This window comes from Dasypus novemcinctus, unplaced genomic scaffold (genome assembly GCF_030445035.2).
Source record: "Dasypus novemcinctus isolate mDasNov1 unplaced genomic scaffold, mDasNov1.1.hap2 scaffold_159, whole genome shotgun sequence".
NCBI classification, from domain to species: Eukaryota; Metazoa; Chordata; class Mammalia; order Cingulata; family Dasypodidae; genus Dasypus; species Dasypus novemcinctus.
The window spans coordinates 273,866-293,239 of record NW_026688158.1 but is presented as its reverse complement, the minus strand read 5'-3'; the positions used below and the strand labels follow the sequence as shown (position 1 = coordinate 293,239).

General features: G+C 43.9%; 1 long non-coding RNA gene across 1 annotated transcript; it reads left to right on the top strand.

Moving 5' to 3' along the window:
• The first annotated feature begins 11,560 nt into the window (after positions 1–11,560).
• LOC131277578 (uncharacterized) lies at positions 11,561–15,525 on the top strand. Its single transcript, XR_009184724.1, has 3 exons — positions 11,561–11,713; positions 14,922–14,986; positions 15,131–15,525. It is a non-coding gene; the product is annotated as an uncharacterized lncRNA (long non-coding RNA).
• Positions 15,526–19,374: the final 3,849 nt, after the last annotated feature.

Below are 19,374 nucleotides of genomic sequence, written 5' to 3'. Positions count from 1 at the left end.
TCCTCCCAGAACTCATATTGTTGCTTTGTTAACATATATCACCAATACTACTTCACACTTTTTCCTCCCTTACACAATTGCCTTTCCCCAGCACTAATACTTTCCTTTAAAGTGAGCTTAACTAGCAATAAGAAATTGGAATAAGAAGAACAAAGTGACAAAGAGAAGATATAACACTTACACAAAAACAACAGCTAATTAATCTCCAAGACTAGACAAAGAAGCTAAGGAACTGATTAAACCCGTCAAGAAAAAATGTTGACAAGACAGCAACAAAAATCTACAAACCAAACCAGTAATCAGGAAAACATGGCTGAATCCAATCAGGAAGGGGGGCAGGACTTCGCACAAGCAATGAAAGATCTCAGATCATTTATCACCGACAAATTTGATGAAGTAATGAAAGAGGTTAATAGCATGAAGACAACACTTGGAGGGGAAATTGCAAACATGCGCAAAAAAATAACATATGATGGAAATGAACACCACAATTCAAGAAATCAAAAATACACTTGCAGCAAATATCAGCAGACTAGAAGAGGCAGAGCAGAGAATTAGTGATGTGGAAGACAGTGCATTGGAAATCAAACAGATAGTAGAAGTGGTCAATAAAAAGGTAGAAAAAATCCAGATAGGACTTAGGGGCCTGAATGATAACGCAAAACGCTCAAACATACGTATTATAGGCATTCCAGAAGGAGAAGAGAAGGGAAAGGGGTCAGAAGGACTGTTGCAGGAAATAATGACTGAAAACTTCCAAAATCTACTGAAAGAGACACATGTACATATCCAAGAAGCACAGCGCACTCCACTGGTCATAAACCCCAACAGGCCCACCCCAAGACATATACTTGTCAAATTATCCAATGCTCAAGACAAAGAAAAAATTCTAAAAGCAGCAAGAGAAAAGAAAACCATCACATACAAGGGAAACTCCATAAGATTAAGTGCTGATTTCTCATCTGAAACGATGGAGGCAAGAAGGCAGTGGTATGATATAGTCAAGGTACTAAAGGAAAAAAATTTCCAACCAAGAATACTCTATCCACCTAAACTAGCATTCAAAAATGATGGAGAGTTCAAAATATTCACAGATAAACAGAAACTGAAAGAGTATATCAACAAGAAACCTCCCCTTCAAGAAATTCTTAAGGGAGTTCTGCAGGAAGAAAGGAAAAAACAGGACAGTCAGAGATGGAGGAGAGTGTAAAACAATAAGAAAGACAAAAATAGAAGGGGAAAATAAAATAATACAAACAAAATATAACAAACACAAATCCAACCAAAATATGGCTACCACAAATAACTCTCTAAACGTAATAACACTGAATGTCAATGGACTAAACTCACCTATCAAAAGATTCAGACTGGGACACTGGATTAGGAAATATGACCCATCTATATGCTGCCTACAAGAGACACATCTTAGACCCAGAGACTCATGGAGGTTGAAAGTGAATGGCTGGAAAACAATCATACAAGCAAACAACAACCAATAAAAGGCAGGAGTAGCTATATTAATATCAGACAAAATAGACTTTAAATGCGAAACAATTGTGAGAGACAAAGAAGGATACTATATTTTAATGAAAGGGACAATGTGTCAAGAAGATCGAACAATCATAAATGTTTATGCTCCTAACAAGGGCGCCTCTAAATATGTGAGGCAAACGCTGGAAAAACTAAGTGAAAGAATAGATGCATCTACAATTATAGTGGGGGATTTTAATACACCACTATCAACTCTGGACAGAACATCTCAAAAGAGAATCACTAAAGAAACAAAAAATTTGAACAGTATATTAGAAGAGCTGGATCTAATAGACATATATAGATCATTACACCCAAACACAGCAGGATATACATTTTTCTCAAGCGCACATGGAACATTCTCCAAGATTGACCATATGCTAGGCCACAGAGAAAGGCTTAATGAATTCAGAAAGATCGAAATCATACGAAACAATATCTCTGACCACAGTGGAGTGAAGCTGGAAATTTGCAAGGGACAGAGACCCAGACTCCACACGACAATTTGGAAATTAAACAGCACACTCTTAGAAAAACAGTGGGTCAAAGAGGAAATCTCAAAAGAAATCAATGACTACCTTGAAACAAATGATAATGATAAGACAACATACCAAAATTTATGGGATGCAGCAAAAGCGGTACTGAGAGGGAAATTTATAGCCATAAATTCATATATCAAAAAAGAAGAAAGAGCAAAAATTGGAGAACTAACTGCACTTTTGACGGAATTAGAAAAACAACAACAAAGTTACCCAACAGGAAGAAGAAGGAAGGAAATAACAAAGATAAGAGCAGAACTAAATGAAATAGAAAAGAAGAAAGCACTTGAAAAAATAAACAAGACCAAGAGCTGGTTTTTTGAGAAGATCAACAAAATTGACAAACCTTTAGTGAGACTAACAAAGAAAAAAAGAGAAAAGATGCAAATACACAAAATAAGAAATGAGAAAGGTGATATCACCACTGACCCCACAGAAATAAAGACTATCATAAGAGGATACTTTGAAAAACTATATTCCAACAAAAATGACAATTTAGAGGAAATGGACAAATTCCTAGAAACACATAAGCAGCCCATACTGACGAAAGAAGAAATTGATGATCTTAACAAAACAATCACAAGCAAAGAGATAGAATCAGTCATTAAAAATCTCCCAACTAAGAAGAGCCCAGGGCCAGACGGCTTCACAGGTGAATTCTACAAAACATTCCAGAAAGAACTAACACCAAGAAACCACAAGAAAGGAAAATTACAGACCAATTTCTCTAATGAACCTAGACGCAAAAATACTTAACAAAATACTTGCTAATTGTATTCAACAACACATTAAATGAATTATACACCATGACCAAGTGGGATTTATTCCAGCTATGCAAGGATGGTTCAACATAAGAAAATCAATCAATGTAATACACCATATAAACAGATTGAGAGAAAAAAAACACATGATTATATCTATAGATGCAGAAAAGGCATTTGACAAAATACAGCACCCCTTCCTGATAAAAACGCTCCAAAAGATCGGAATACAAGGAAACTTTTTGAACATGATAAAGAGTATATATGAAAAACTGAAAGCCAACATTGTTTATAATGGCGAAATCCTGAAATCCTTCCCTCTAAACTCAGGAACAAGACAAGGATGCCCATTGTCTCCACTCCTATTTAACTTTGTCTTGGAAGTACTTGCTCGAGCACTGAGACAAGAACCAGATATAAAAGGCATTCAAATTGGAAGGGAAGAAGATATAAAAGGCATTCAAATTGGAAGGGAAGAAGTCAAAATTTCATTATTTGCAGATGACATGATCCTATATATAGAAAACCCTGAGAGATCTACAACAAAGCTCCTAGAACTCATAAATGAGTTTAGTAAAGTCGCAGGTTATAAGATCAATGCGCAAAAATCAGTACCATTTCTATACACCAATAATGAGCAAGATCAGGAGGAAATCAAGAAACAAACACCATTCACAATAGTAAATAAAAAAATCAAATACTTAGGAATAAATTTAACTAAAGAGGTAAAAAACTTATACATCGAGAACTACACAAGATTGTTCAAGGAAATCAAAGAAGACCTAAATAAATGGAAGAATATTCCCTGTTCATGGAGAGGAAGACTGAATATTATCAAGATGTCTATCCTACCAAAACTGATCTACAAATTCAATGCAATCCCAATAAAAATCAACACAGCCTTCTTTAAGGAACTAGAAAAACTAACTATGAAATTTATTTGGAATAGAAAGAGGCCCCGAATAGCCAAAGACATTTTGAAAAAGAAAAACGAAATAGGAGGAATCACACTTCCTGACTTCAAAACATACTACAAAGCTACAGTAGTGAAAACAGCATGGTATTGGCATAAGGAGAGACACACAGACCAATGGAATCGAATTGAAAGTTCAGATATAGAACCTCATGTATACAGCCATATAATATTCGATAAAGCCACCAAACCCTCTCAACTGGGAGAGAATGGCCTATTCAACAAATGGTGCCTGGAGAACTGGATAGCCATATGTAGAAGAATGAAAGAGGATTACCATCTCACAACTTATACAAAGATCAACTCAAGATGGATCAAAGACCTAAATATAAGAGCCAAGACCATAAAGACCTTAGAAAGCAGTGTAGGGAAACATCTACAGGACCTTGTAATAGGAAATGGCTTCATGAATATCACACCAAAAGCACGAGCAGCAAAAGAACAAATAGTTAAATGGGACTACCTCAAAATTAAAGCCTTATGCACCTCAAAGGAGTTTGTTCAGAAAGTAAAAAGGGAACCCACACAATGGGAGAAAATATTTCGCAACCATATATCTGATAAGAGACTTATAACTTGCATATATAAAGAACTCATATATCTTGAAAACAAAAAGATAAACAACCTATTTAAAAAATGGGAAAAAGACTTAAACAGACACTTCTCCAAAGAAGAAATACAAATGGCTAGAAAGCACATGAAAAAATGCTCCAAATCTCTAGCAATCAGGGAAATGCAAATCAAAACTACAATGAGATACCATCTTACTCCCATAAGATTGGCAGCCATGAAAAAACAGTAGAATACAAATGCTGGAGAGGATGTGAAGAAAGGGGAACACTCATCCATTGCTGGTGGGAATGCAGAAGGATCCAACCATTCTGGAGGACAGTTTGGTGGTTTCTCAAAAAATTATCCATAGATTTGCCATATGACCCAGCAATACCACTGCTGGGTATATACCCAGCAGATCTGAAAACAAGGACACAAACCGATATATGTACACCAATGTTCATAGCAGCATTGTTCACTATCGCCAAAAGTTGGAATCAATCCAAATGTCCATCAACAGATGAGTGGATCAATAAAATGTGGTATATACACACAATGGAATACTACTCAGCTGTAAGAACCAATACACTACAATCACACGTGATAACATGGATGAACCTTGAGAATCTTATGTTGAGTGAAGCAACTCAGGCATTGAAGGACAAATACTATATGACCTCAATGATATGAAATAAGTTAACTGCCTCAGAGAGCTAGAGTCTGGAAAGTGGCTTACAGGAAATTGGGGGGTGGAGGAAGGATACGAGTTAATGTCTGCAGGGGTGGAATCTGTGATGAGCTGGCGATAAGTATGAGCACAAAGAAGCGACAAAATGGGGGCAAGGGGTTACCTTCGGGTGGGGTTTTCTGGGTTTGAGGGGGGCTGGGGATGGGAAGAGGGGTAATATTGTCCAAGAAATAGGTGAGAGGGAGGGGCAACATACGAATATGGGAGAGTGTCAGAAGTTCGTTGAGAACTAAATGTTGAGTAAAACGTATCAAAGTATAAGTAGGAGGGTCACCTGGTTAGGACGCTCAGGGGGTATGGTCTGATGTGTGACGGACTCCGGAGGGAATAGCTGAAGGCTCATTTTGCCAAGGTGGGTTCTACCATTGGGTGGGGTGGACCCATATCCTGGGGAAGACTAATGCCATTGCACAGAGAGAACTGTATCTCTCGTGAGAAAGGACGGCTCCCAGGGTATTAGATTGGCAGGCGTTGTGGGCCCTAAGGGGAGGGGAAAATGGATGTGGAATGGATGGAACAAAGGTAAATAAGGGGGCAAAAGAGGAGTTATGTGAGAGTACACGAGGATGAATATAAAACAGCTAATATTACACCAAAAACATATAGGGGATGACAGACTAATAATGAAAACCATAAGACCACATAGTAAGCACAAATGCCACCTTGTTTGAAAACTATAGTGTTGGAATCTGTACATCAGTTTCAGGAAATATGATATGAATAAGTTAAAAGATTATTGCTGTGCAAGGGAAAAGGTTTTATGGTGGATCTGGGGAAATACTGTATATTGTATATATGAATTTCGGTGATCTAAGACTCTTCTGAAGCTGACATTATGTTGGGATTCACTTTACGGGAAGTTTTGGATCACAGAGTGGTTCAACAATGGCAGCGGAGGAATACTGATATGGGATGTTATTGACAGGATATATATGGTTGACAGGGAGTTATACAGGGCATATGCTCAGGGTATATGGTAATGTCTATATATACTCATAGTGGAAACAAAAACAACAGCTGGGGGGGTACTGGACTCCTGGCCGGGGGGTCACTTGTGGGCCCTGGGAGAGCAGCGGCAATCCTCCAGGTGCAACGGCAAGAACCAGGAAGGAAGGAGGGCCCAACAGTGGGCTCGTGATACTAATGGTTACACTTTTGATCCTATACACCTGCAATAAGAAGAAGGCCTAGAGTAGCATTGTGCCTGGGGGTTTCCTCCTGACAGCCTGCATGTTACTCAAATGTGGCCACTCTCACAGCCAAACTCAGCGTGTAGATGCTATGCATTCCCCCCAGCGTGGGACATGACACCCGGGGATGAGCCTCCCTGGCACCGAGGGATCACTACCACATACCAGCTGAAGAAGCAACTAGAAAATGACCTTGAATTAAAGATTCAATGTGGAACAGCAGAATATACCTGTCTACATATAATGACATGACTTCGGGAAGCTGTTTGACCTAATGTAAGGGGGAAATGGAAAGAAGAAATGAGATTATAAGGCGGTGAGTCTCTAAAAAAGAGTCTGGAGGTTGTCAGAAGGAATACCCCTATGTACAACTGAACAGAGTCTAAGAGACAGATAAGGTAGATACAACCCCAGGTATTGGTTCTTTTGAAGGATAAAGAGACCCACGGGTTCTATGGTCATGGCAGAAGGGGTTCACTGCCATGACAGATAGCCCTTCTTTGGAGCTGGTGTTTCTGCATGATGGAATTGGACTCAGAGGGGATCTCTTTTCACAAGACTTGCATGCTACTTTATTGGAATTGTAGTTGGTGCTGGGTTTAAGATATATGTAGGGGATTCGAATCTCTGGACTGATAATATGACACCCATGCCCAGAGCCTCAACAGACTTCAGCTCCTACACTTTGATTTATTGGATTTACTCCACTCAGCTAACATGGAGTTGAAGAAGGTCAACCACCACAACATGGAGCCTAGAGTGTCTACAACTGGAAGCGGGAGGAGTGCATCCAGTACCCATATGGAATCTAAGCCCTCACTTGACATAGATGTGCAATGGACACAACCAATCCAATGTCCACAGAGAAAATGTGGAAAGGGTGTGGGAAAGGTAGCCATGGTGGCTGCTGGATGTGGGGAACGGGAGGAAGAGATGAGATGTGGAGGCGTTTTTGGGACGTGGAGTTGTCCTGGATAGTGCTTCATGGACAATTACAGGACATTATAGATCCCCCAGGGCCCACTGGATGGAACGTGAGAGAGTCTGGGCTATGATGTGGACCATTGACTCTGGGGTGCAGTGATGCTCAGAGATGAACTTACCAGGTGCAATGGATGTGTCATGATGATGGGAGAGAGTATTGCTGTGGGGGGAGTGGGGGGAGGGGGGGGTGGGGTTGAATGGGACCTCATATTTTTCATAATGTAATTAATAAATAAATAAATTAATTAAAAAAAAGGACACTGACCATCACTAGCCAAAGCCAATTACAGTCTCTGGGGTGCAGCAGTGCTCCAAAATGTATTCAACAAATACAATAAATGTGGCACACTAATGAAAGAGGTTGTTGATATGGGAGGAGTGGAGTGAGGGGTGGGGATATACGGGAAACTCGTATATTTTTTGAATGTAACATTTTTTGTGATCTATGTATCTTCAAAAAATACAACTAAAAAATGATTGGGGTGGGTGGTGGGGAGTGGGGTATATGGGAACCTCTTATGTTTTTTAATGTAATGTTTTGTGTGATCTATTAACTTTAAAAAAAGGTAATTAAAAATTAAAAAATAAAAAAAAAACAGTAATTAGAGCTCCACTGACCCAGGGCTTACTGTGAGCCACTGTATGCATGCTAAATACATTCATTCTCATAAGTGGTCCATTAGGTCGGTTCTGTTTGATCTGTCCTAGAATGGCAAAATGAGACAGAGAGGCTGTGACTTGTGAAGGCTCCACTGCTAGTCACCACAGAGCTGATACTTCCACTTGGGGCTCCTCACCCAGGGCTGCTAACCAACACACTGACTACTGTTAACTGTGCTCCAAAGAAATTGACTTAGGAAGTAATTTGATCAGTTTTGGTAAGGCCTGAAATAACTTGCAGTGAATTTTGGGGCAGTTCAGTCCTTCAGCAAACCTGTAGTGTGGAATTCACCCTCTTTATGACCAATGATCCCAAGGTCAGAGGAACTGCTCCTGGAGCCCTGGAGTTGATCAGATACCAGTGCCCATAATCCCAATATTATGGTGTGAACATTGGTTCAAATAGACTTTGAAATGCTTTTTGCTGTTCTTGCTGCTTTTAAGGCTCTTTTCTTCAGATTTTAATTAATATTTATTTTGGTTGCATCATTTCCTTTTGGCATGTACAAAGCCCCAGGACTTGAATTTGCCTGTAACCTCAGCTAATCAAAACTGCCCTGAAATGCTTTAAACACAAAATCCCATTAGAATGAATGTATTCAAAAGACAATTCCCATTTTCCAGGGGGCAGTAAGGCATTCGAGCAGGAGTCAGTGACTTTGTCTGTGCAGGGCCAGGTGGGAACTCTCCTGGCCCTGAGGGCTCTGTCACTATCACTCAACCCCAACATCCTAGACAGAGATAATAGAGAAATGAATGGGTGTGGCTGTGTTCTAATAAAACTTTGTCAAAATAGGCAGGGGCCAGGTCTTAGTTTGCCAACCCTGTCATATAGAAAGGAGTGCTTATGGCTCATACCTGATTTCCTTCAAAGGGACAGAGCCCCAGTCACTTCCTACCTTGGGGCCCCTATCCGGCCCTTGTTCAGTCAGCCATGGAAGGCTGCCAAATTCAGACCGCCAAATTCAGGAAGGAGAAACTGAGTCTTCAGGCTCACTCTGCCCTTCTCCCTCTTGGGCCTGGCCCGCAGGGGGCAGGGGTTCTGCTCTGCTTTCCACCACATTCAAGCTTCAGAAGCCACAAGCACCACTGTGCAGTCCTCAGTGGTACCTTCCATCAGTGGCACCCCATCGAGGAGCAGTCTACAGGCCACCTTAGGGTGCTATGGAAAGAGACTCCTCAAAGGAACAAACAAAAAGGTGTAGCGTGAACTCTCTTTGTTATTCTGAGAATCCAGATGAATTTTATATTCTCTCAATAAAGAAGCATTGAACAACTTCATACACCAAGATCCTGGCTTTTTGACTATTAGCTCATGATGGCCATCAACTCACTGGCAGTGTCATAGGTACCGTAGACTCAAAATGTAAACCCCACTTAATAAGTGAAACTATTTACAGTTGTTCAAAACCTATTGCTGACAGGAAGAAAACAGATGAGGTGTATGTTGGCAGAAGGTTGGGAACCCTTCTGTTCCACCCCCCTCCTGTTTTAATGGCCAGCAGAGTCAGGTACCTTGTCAGATGGCCCCGGAAATCCCCTTCCTCCATCCAGTCCTTCCACACGCTAGAAGCCAGGCAGAGGGGTACCTCAGATGCAAGAGACATCCCGGGGGGCAGGCTGAGGGCCATGGTTGCTTCAACTGGAAAGTACGCTTCTGTGTGTGAAGTGAAGCTCATGAGACTCAATAGGCCTCCCACCAGTACTCCAGCGAGAGTTGACCTGAACTGGGGACTTACCTGGGCACCACTAATTGTGGGTGGCTAGGAGAAGAGGAAGGAGGCATTTTGTGGGATTATTTTATACACCATTAACTTCCTTTCCAAGGGAATCTGCGTTCCACATTATGGGTTGAGCTGTGTACCCCAAAAAGATACCCTGAAGTCCTAATCCCAGGTACCTGGGAACACAAACTTTTTGCAAAAGCGTTATTGCAAGCAGAATCATTTAAACTGTATGAGATCGACTGTAGTGGGTGGACCCTTAGTCCAGGATGGCTTGTGTGTTTAGAAGGGGGGTGTGCGCACAGACAGAAGGGGAGGGCGCCATGGGAAGAGAGACAGAGCAGGCCATAGGGTGACTGAGGAGACACGGAAAACCCAAGGCTTGCTGGCCAAGGGAGAGGCGCCCCGGGGGCCAGGACTGACCTACCAGCACGGCCCACGCAGCTGTGGCTTCAGCCTGCAGGGCTGAGAGAGCAGTTCCTGGTGTTTTTTAGCCACCTAGTTCATGGCACTAGTGACAGCAGCCTGAGAAAAGTGAGGTGTCCCTCTTCTGGCAGTCCCATTCCTCCAGGAGGGCTGAGGGATAGTCCAGGTGCCCAGGTGTCCACCAGGCTGAGGGTCCCCAAGGAAGGCTTTTATCTAATCAGATGCTCTGTGGAACGCCCTGGGGACTGACAGAAACAATGTTGAAAAGAAAGTAATGGGTGACCTGGACAACTCTGGACACCCTTCTCTTCCTTCCTTCCCCCCTCTCTTGGGGCCTTCAGCTGCTCAGACCCTCCAGCTCTTCCCACCACGCACACCTTCCCAGAGGGGCCAGGCCAGATGGTGCAGATGTATTTCTGGTTCTCCTTGGTGGGTGGGAAGGCTGCCAGAGGGTTCCCGGGGCCCAGGACCGTCCATTTGTCTGGCTGCTTATTCACGGCCTTGGGAACCACCGCACATACTGTTCAGGGGGCCGCACCCCACACACTGGATACCCTCGAGGCCCCCGTTCTAGACTGTCTGTGCGCCCTTGGATGGCCGCGAGGCCCCTCCAGCTCCGGGGCGGGGTCGGGGGGGGGTGGTCTGTGTCTCGCAGTACTAAAAGCTCTGCTCTTTCGGGTCCAGGCACCCATCTCACTGACCCCACCGAGAGCAGCACCTGCCCCCTCCACCCCAGGGCGCCCCATCGAGTCTTCTGAGTCTTCCTCCCTGGTGAATATTCTCTCCTCCCTCCCCCGCCCCCCCCCCCCCCCCGCCACTCGACCTTCCCGGTAGCCCTTTCCCACTATGATATCCTGCTCCCACCCCCACAGAGCATCCCCCACCCTGCCCGGGCCCCACCCCCAAGCCCTGCCTGGCCCCCAGACCCCTTCCACGCCGTGCCGCTGGGTCTCCAGTCCCCGCTCCGGGTGGCAGAACCCCGCCCCAGCCCCTCCCTGGCAGGGGACACCTGCCCCCAGCCCCGCCTCACCCCAGCCGCGCGGTGCCGCCCCTCCCGCCTCACCCGGGCCTGGCGGGAGAAGTAGCTGGGCTCCTTGGGGTCCAGGCACCGTGGCGGGAAGTAGCTGAAGGCGGTCAGCGCCGAGATGGCGGCGGCCGGGGCTTGCCCCGCAGCGTGGCGGCGGTGATCTCCTCCTTGTGCTCCAGGCCGCCCGCGTCCACCTTTTCCGCCGAGGCCAGATCGGTCCCACCCCGCCAGGGGCCCCGCCCGAGTCCGCCTCCTGGCTGCCCGGAGCCCGCGTTCCGCAGTTGCCCGGAAACCGCAGCCTCGCGTCACAAAGCTGGGCGGGGGGCGCAGGGCTGGGGTGCAGGGCCAGGGGCGCAGGGCGGAGGGCGCTGCCGGGATGGGAATGGGACTGTGCCCTCCCGTCTCCTTGCGGGTCCCTGGAGGGCCCACTTGGGACGCGAGGAGCCATCTGCTGGACTGGCGGCCTGCGCCGGCTTGCCCTTGCCCTTGCCCTTGCGCTCCCGGAAGGTTCCAAGCGGGCTGTCCAGGAGAAGTGCAGGCCACCCCAGCGCGGCATCTGAAACCCTCCAGGAGCTGCGGAACAGTAGTGGAAGGCACAGGTGGAATTCATTGCCTTCTTATATTAACTCTGTATCCGCAGCAGCATTGTGTCAAGGTACAACGAGTTAGTTTTCAGCGCCTCGGTCAGCACAAGGGGCCACCGCTCACGGTACTGGCAGGTGCGGGTGTGCAGCGGCACGAATCCAATCCAGCTAAGTGGTATCTGGCAAAACTGAGCTGTTCCGCAGCGCTCTGCTGTTTCTTGAGTCAGATGTTGGTTCAAGAGGCGCGTTCCTTTTGTCGAAAATTCACTTAATTCTAAAGCCTCGAACGTGTGTGTGTATCAGTAAAAAGGAAAAGGGGAACTAAACAGGCCTTGGGAATACTTTAACCAGGGCGGCTCTAGGAAGACTGGCTTGAAACATAAATGATAATGAGGAGCCAGACTTGTGAAATCTGGGGAACAGTCGGTCATTCCAGGCAGAGGGAAGAGCATCTGTGGTGACCCTGAGGCCGAGCCCATTGATGTGCAGGTGGCAGAACGGGAGGACAAGGGCTGTGCAACTTTCAGAAGGGGAAGGCAGCAGGGAGTGCAGGTTGACAGGCAGGCAGGGGAGGGGTTGTTCTCAGGCCCGGACCAACGAGCCCCCTCTCGTTGCTTCTTGCCTGCAGGTCGTTGACTCAAGCAGAGGTTTTTCAGTACCATGTCCTTGATGCTAATTAACAAAAACAATAACCACACGTTTACAGTGGCACCCCTACAAGTAGAGTACCCTAGAAGTATGACACCCCTAGAAGTACAGCACACCTAGCAGTAGGGAACCCTAGAATTATGGCACCCCTAGAAGTATGACCCAGCAAGCCAGTCTGTGCTCATCCTACACCTCCTTACACATGGACACAAACATTCTAAGGCCCACAGGATCGAGGAATAGAGTATGGATTGGAGTGGACTTAACGATATTCTATTCATGAACTATTGTGATTAGTAATAGAAGAAAATGTGGCATTGGTGTGGAGAAAGTGGCCATGGTGGCTTGGAGTTGTCCTGGGTGTTGCTGCAGGGACAGTTACTGGATATTGTATGTCCTCCCATGGCCCACTGGGTGGACTGTAGGAGAGTGTGGGCTATGGTGTGGACCATTGGCCGTGAGGTGCAGTGGTGCTCAGAGATGTATTCACCAAATGCAATGAATGTCTCATGATGATGGAGGAGGTTGTTGTTATGGGGAGAGGAGTGGGGTGAGCGGGGTGGGGGGCATAGGGTGGGGCAGGGAGGGGAAGAGAGCTCACAGAAGGCAGAAGTGACACTGGGCTTGGACTCGGTAGTGAATAGGGACTGTGGATAGGTTTCTGAGGCATAGCATGATCCAGAATGGGGCTCAGACCCAAAGCCATGAACTGCTCTAAGAACTGTAAGTGAGACCACTTCACAGGTTTCCAAGAGATGTGAGAATCCTTTTGGCCTGGCCCCCAGGTGAGCGGCAATTCACTTGGGTATATGAAGGCATCCCAATCAATTGCAGCTCTCTCCTGGTCAAACTTTCATTTGCTTTTATTTGTCCCATTCCTTCTCTGCAAAGAAGCATAAAATTTAAAAGTGAACTTGGAGCTCTAGAACTCATAGAGTTTCAATAACCTATGCTAAAGTTTAAAAAACCTTAAAAATTAAAGATAAACAGATCTAAAAAGTTACAGCATGATGGGGTCATGCGATGGTTAATCACCGTCCAGTTGGTGCTGAGTCATTGGATGATGCAAGCCCTGGCCTGCCAGTGTGAGGGCATTCTGTAGGTGGCTTTAGACCATTAGGCAGTTGGTTGCAGGTATGGCTGATTATATCCACAAACAAGGGCGACTGCCTTCAGCAAGGAGGGGAGTCCCATTACCCCAGCAGCTGGAGGTCTTAAAGCAACACCGAGGCTCTCAGCAGTCGTGCACACATAAGAATGGAAGCTCCTTGAGGGCAAAGTCACAGCTATCTTACTCAGGTACTCCCAGAGCCCAGAACAATGCCTAGCGCATAATAAGAGCTCAATAAATATTTGTTGGGATATTTAAATAAGAGGGATATTTAAAGAAGTATCAAATATGATTCCTGTCCTCAAAGACACAATCAATACTAGAAGTACACAACAAACCAGAGCAGCGTGTGTGAAGAAAATCAGCATTCCAGCCCTCAGAGGAGGTCAGGGTTTTAGGTTGTGGGGAAAGAAGAGACCTGAGTGGGGTGCTGCTGAGTGGACAGAATTTAGTCACGGGGAGATGCTGTCTGGAGGGAGAGGGGGCACCTGGGCAAAGGAGCAAGGTGAGAGAGAATGGAGTGGGTTAGGTGGGAGGAAGAGACCACCAGCTTGGAGCCAGGCAACAAGGTGCAGCCTCAGGGGGTCCCAAAAGTCAAAGCAGAGGAGGTTCTACTGTATCGTGTGAGCAGGAAAGAAAAAAGGTTTCTGATCACAGGCTGGCATGCTGAGGGTTTTCAGAAGATTAATCTGGGATGTGCAAGATGAACTGGACAAGAGTAAGCCAGAGAGGAAACCAGGGAGGAGACTAGCACCAATACCTTAGAGAACTTGGGAAACTCATCTACATTCTAGTCGCTCATCATCATAATGCCTTATTAAGTAACTTACAAAGGAAACAATAAGGTCTTAGGTATTAGGGAGTGATGAAGATTATGGTTTTAGTGAGTCATCTTGTCTATTCTTACACTTACATCAGGAGGAAATTAAAACAGATATTCCAATAATTTAATAAGATTCTCAGTCCACTGGGCTAGCAGACTACTTAGGACCCTGGAAAAAGCAAGTATGAATTAGGGATTACTTTGGGGGGTGGAGGGAATGGACCCATACCTGGACAACTTGATAACCAAATGAATGTAGTTGCCGTTGTTTAATAGCCTCTTTTCCTAGTAAATTTTTGCTGTTAAAACAAACTCTTTTGGGGCCATTGATGCATAGTGCTACTCTGAAAAAAAAATCAAAGAGAAATGAACTTAGTTTTTATAACCATCCAAAATATTATTTTTCTGGCCAAAGTTTACTCAAGATTTGGCTTTTCCTAATGGCCAGTACTCTCACATGAATCATGAATGTGTTACTCTTTAGTCTACTGAAAAAGTACTTGGCTTAATTAATGATCCTGTTTATAAAATATTACAAGGAATTTCCAAAAAACATATCCTGAAATGTACTTTTAATTTCTGGAGTCATCTATTTTTCTCACCTTTTTAAGAAAATGATCCTTTTCTATTCACCTCAACAGGCCTTGTAACATAAAAACAACAGCAGTTTCTTTACCTTTGGGCCCATCTTCATCAACTGTAAAAGGTAATATAAATCCTTCTTTATCTAATTTAATTTCAATATCTGGTGAGATAAGAAAAAAGGTCTTCATGTGATACCCTCACAAACGTTATCTTCCTTTACTTCTTTGTTCTATTTTGATTTATTCGAAACTGTATTTATCAATAGGACAGAAGGCTGCAAAGAAATGACCACAACCAAATGAGGGTGAGGATGTTCACTCACTCAGCTTCAAGAACAAGCCTGTCAGCCTGAAATTAAGGAGGCTTCCTGGGCTAAAGCAAGGAGTAGGTCCTCAAATTAACAGGGGAGCAGTAGGAACCACATACTTCCTCCTTCTCCTTACAAATGGCAGCACACTTTGAATTCTGACAGTGAAGAAAATGTCCTAAGTTCAGCAAAATTAGACAACTAAGCAGCTCAACACATCCATCTCTTCCAGTGCCTCCTGACAGCTAATGCAGCCCATATCTGTGGCACCCCACAACTGCAACATCTGGCCAAGGGGCATAGCTAGAATTCCCTTCCCAGCCCTCTGGTGTATGCCATTCCTTCTGTAGAAAGGGCCATGAGACAGGTGAGGTGGAACATGTGACCATTTGAAACCTATTAGAGATGGTTCTCTTTGAGATGACTTTTTTTTAAATTTATTTAATTCCCCTCCCCTCCCCCGGTTGTCTGTTCTCTGTGTCCATTTGCTGCATCTTGTTTCTTTGTCAGCTTCTGTTGTCAGCGGCACGGGAAGTGTGGGCAGTGCCATTCCTCGGCAGGCTGCTTCCTCCTTCGCGCTGGGTGGCTCTCCTTATGGGCGCACTCCTTGCGCGTGGGGCTCCCCCACATGGGGGACACCCTTGCGTGGCACGGCACTCCTTGCGTGCATCAGCACTGCGCATGGGCCAGCTCCACACGGGTCAAGGAGGCCCGGGGCTTGAACTGCGGACCTCCCATGTGGTAGACGGACGCCCTAACCACTGGGCCAAAGTCCGTTTCCCAAGATGACTTTTTAATTGATGAAAGGAAGGACTTGGACTCAAAGTCAGCATAGTCCAGCAGCTATTTCTGGGAGGATTTGTGTGCTTATATCTGTGCTAATGTGGTAGCCACCAGCTATGGGAGGCTTTGGAACACTTGAAATGTGATATATGATTAGGGAAATGAATTATAAACTTTACTTATGTTTAATTTAAATTTAAGTAGCCATCTGCACTAGTGGCTACTATACTGGACAGTGCAGGCCTAGACTATAAGAGCGGCTAAACAGACATGAGCACTTACTGTGTTATTCCCTCATGTATTCCTTCTTACCATAGGTGTTTGAGGTCAAATTTTACAGATGAGGAAGCAAACCGAAAAAAGTTAAAAAGGGTAAATACTCTGTGCAAAGGCATTCTGCTAATCTGTGGCAAGCTGGATTCAAATATAGTCTATATACTATATTCTACCATCTACACTCTAGAGCCATATGCAGGGCAGGGAAGATTCCATTTTGCATTCTGTGGCTACTAAGCTCCACCTGTCTCCCAAAGAGATAACAACTCACAAGGTTCTGTAAATAAATCCCCTGGTACTTACCTATTGTATACCAATAGGGTATTAACATTTTGGAAGCAAAGTAGGATCTTGCACCTAAAAGGTCGATCAATTCAATTACCTCAGATTTATGAGAGTGAAAATCCACAGGGGTCTCCAGGGAATGGTATGGAGTAAAAAAAGGTTTCATTTGATATTTAGGAAGGAGTTTGGGATTCTAAAAATCATATATTCAAGCATGAGAGAGAAAAATAAGGTACAAAACCAGAGAATAAAGTGAAGGTAGTGAGTTACCTATGTATAAACGTTTGATACAAAATTCCTTTAACAAATGGTATTTTTCTAGGACTTAGGACTGATATCTTTCTTAACACAGCAATGAAAAATATTCTTGTTATAGTTAAAATCTAATAGCTCAAAATATCTTTAAAATGTGTTTTGAAAGTAGTCACTGTAAAAAAGAACAATAGACATCATGACAATGCTGTCAAATTCAAGAAACATCTCTGAAACTCTCAGAATTGCTTTAAGGACCTGAAGGACACTCAGTTAAAATTTTTAATCCAAGAAGAAATGATAAAACTGACATCTCAATTCAATAAATAAAGGATTGCAATGAAACAACTAGTGCTGGAAAATTGCCTATCTGTCTAGTAAAGAAGAGTTAAACTCCTACCAAACATCAGACTATGGGTATATATCCTTTTACTGAGTTTTGCTTTATTCCATTTTGCAGATATTGTGGGTTTTTTTTTCTAAATAAACTGAGGGTTTGTGGCAATCCTGTGTCAAGAAAGTCTATCAGTTCCAGTTTTCCAACAATGTGTACTCACTTCATCTGTGTCACATTTTAATTGGGGTATATACATTTAAAAATAAAAATAATGCTTTTGCATAATTAAAAGACTGTAGCATACATGCACTGGGAAAGCAAAACATGCATGTAACTCACTTTATTATGGTGGTCTGGAACTGAACCTGCCAAATCTCTGAGGTATACCTATATAATAAATCCCAGGTGGATTAAAGATCCAATGGGGAAAAATTAGTAAAATACTTGCACTAACATATATTTTGTGAAATAATCTTATGCATGATGGGAATATCAGGAACCATTAAAAGACAGGTAGATTTGGTCACACAAAACTTAAAAACACAACACAATAGAAAGATGAATTAGGGAGCAGGAAGGCAATTCCTAGGAAATACAAATGGCCAATAAGCATATGACAAAATGTTCAACTTCATTACTGCTCACTCAAATGCAATTTAAATACATGAGAAGTCACCCTTTTCCACTGAACTGAGTGGCAAAAGCTAACAGAACAAAAATACTGTGCAGTGGCAGTGGGGGTGACACAGCCACCTTCACTCTCTGCTGGGGAGGTGTGACATCTACCATTCAGAGTCACTATTTATTGACATTACACCAGTGGTCCCACTCTTATCATTCTAGTCTGCAGCTTAAAGGAACATGGGCCCCAGTAGAATGACAAGCAAGAGTGTTTACTCTAGCACTGCGGATAGATGCCAAAGGTGGAAAGAACCTGAAAGATCATAAGCTGGGGAACTAGTAAGTCCCATAAAATACTGCACCACTTTGAGAAAGAACGTATTTGATCCACACACATTGGCCTTGAGGAAGGTCTATGTATACTGGACATAATGGTAAATTGTATGATATACTGGACATAAAGAGAAAAGAAAATTGGTTTATATATTTGTGTACATTTGGCATAGAAAGCACAGTTACAAATTTGTTATTGCAGGGAAGGGAGGTGGTTGGGGTTAACTAATTTTAGTGTTTATCTTTATAAGCCTTGGCATTGTTAAATTTTTTTAAAAGAGTAATGAATTTCCTTATATTTACTTTATGCCAAGAATATGATCCTGAGTCAAGTCTGAAGGACAAAGCAGAAGGTGATGAAGTCTGGTGAGACTATTTCCAATCACACAAAAAAAGGTGTGCTGTGAAATTTATGAGAGTGAATCTTTATAGCACAGATACCACCTAAACTAAAGTCTACCAGAGAAGAGTGAAATTTCTGACTTGGTTTAAAAATGCACTCAGAAATAATTATTATTTGTAGAGTTCAGAGATTCAGACTTCTTTTTTTTTTTAAAAAAGATTTATTTTTATTCATTTAATTCCCCTCCCCTCCCCCGGTTGTCTGTTTTCTGTGTCTTTTTGCTGCTTCTTGTTTCTCTGTCCGCTTCTGGTGTCGTCAGCGGCATGGGAAGTGTGGGCGGTGCCATTCCTCGGCAGGCTGCTCCCTCCTTGGCGCTGGGCGGCTCTCCTTATGGGTGCACTCCTTGCGCATGGGGCTCCCCTATGCGGGGGACACCCCTGTGTGGCACGGCACTCCTTGTGCGCATCAGCACTGCGTGTGGGCCAGCTAAACACGGGTCAAGGAGGCCCGGGATTGAACCACGGACCTCCCATGTGGTAGACGGATGCCCCAACCACTGGGCCAAAGTCCGTTTCCCCAGACTTCTTAATCAAATGGCTATTGTGCATGCTAAACCCTTTAAAACCCTTGAAGTGAATCAAGGAATACTAAGACTCATACACTGTCAACACTTGAAACTGTCTAGAAATCTCATACAGCAGGAACTGGTCCTATAGGACAAGACAGAAATGGGGTCAATTTATCAAAGAGAAGGCCAGCTGTTCCACCTAGCTCCAAGTAAATGAAAGTTTTCCCTTTTAATAAAGTTATGGAGACAGGTCAAAAGAGAAGGGCCTTAGTTTTCAGAAGGGGCACAAGCAAACTGTTCTCCCTCAGTGAAATAATGCCATACACTTTTTGTTTTTACCTTATAGAAAGGATATTCTAGGACTGAGGATAAGTACAATTGTGTCAGTTGTGCTAGCCTCAGTC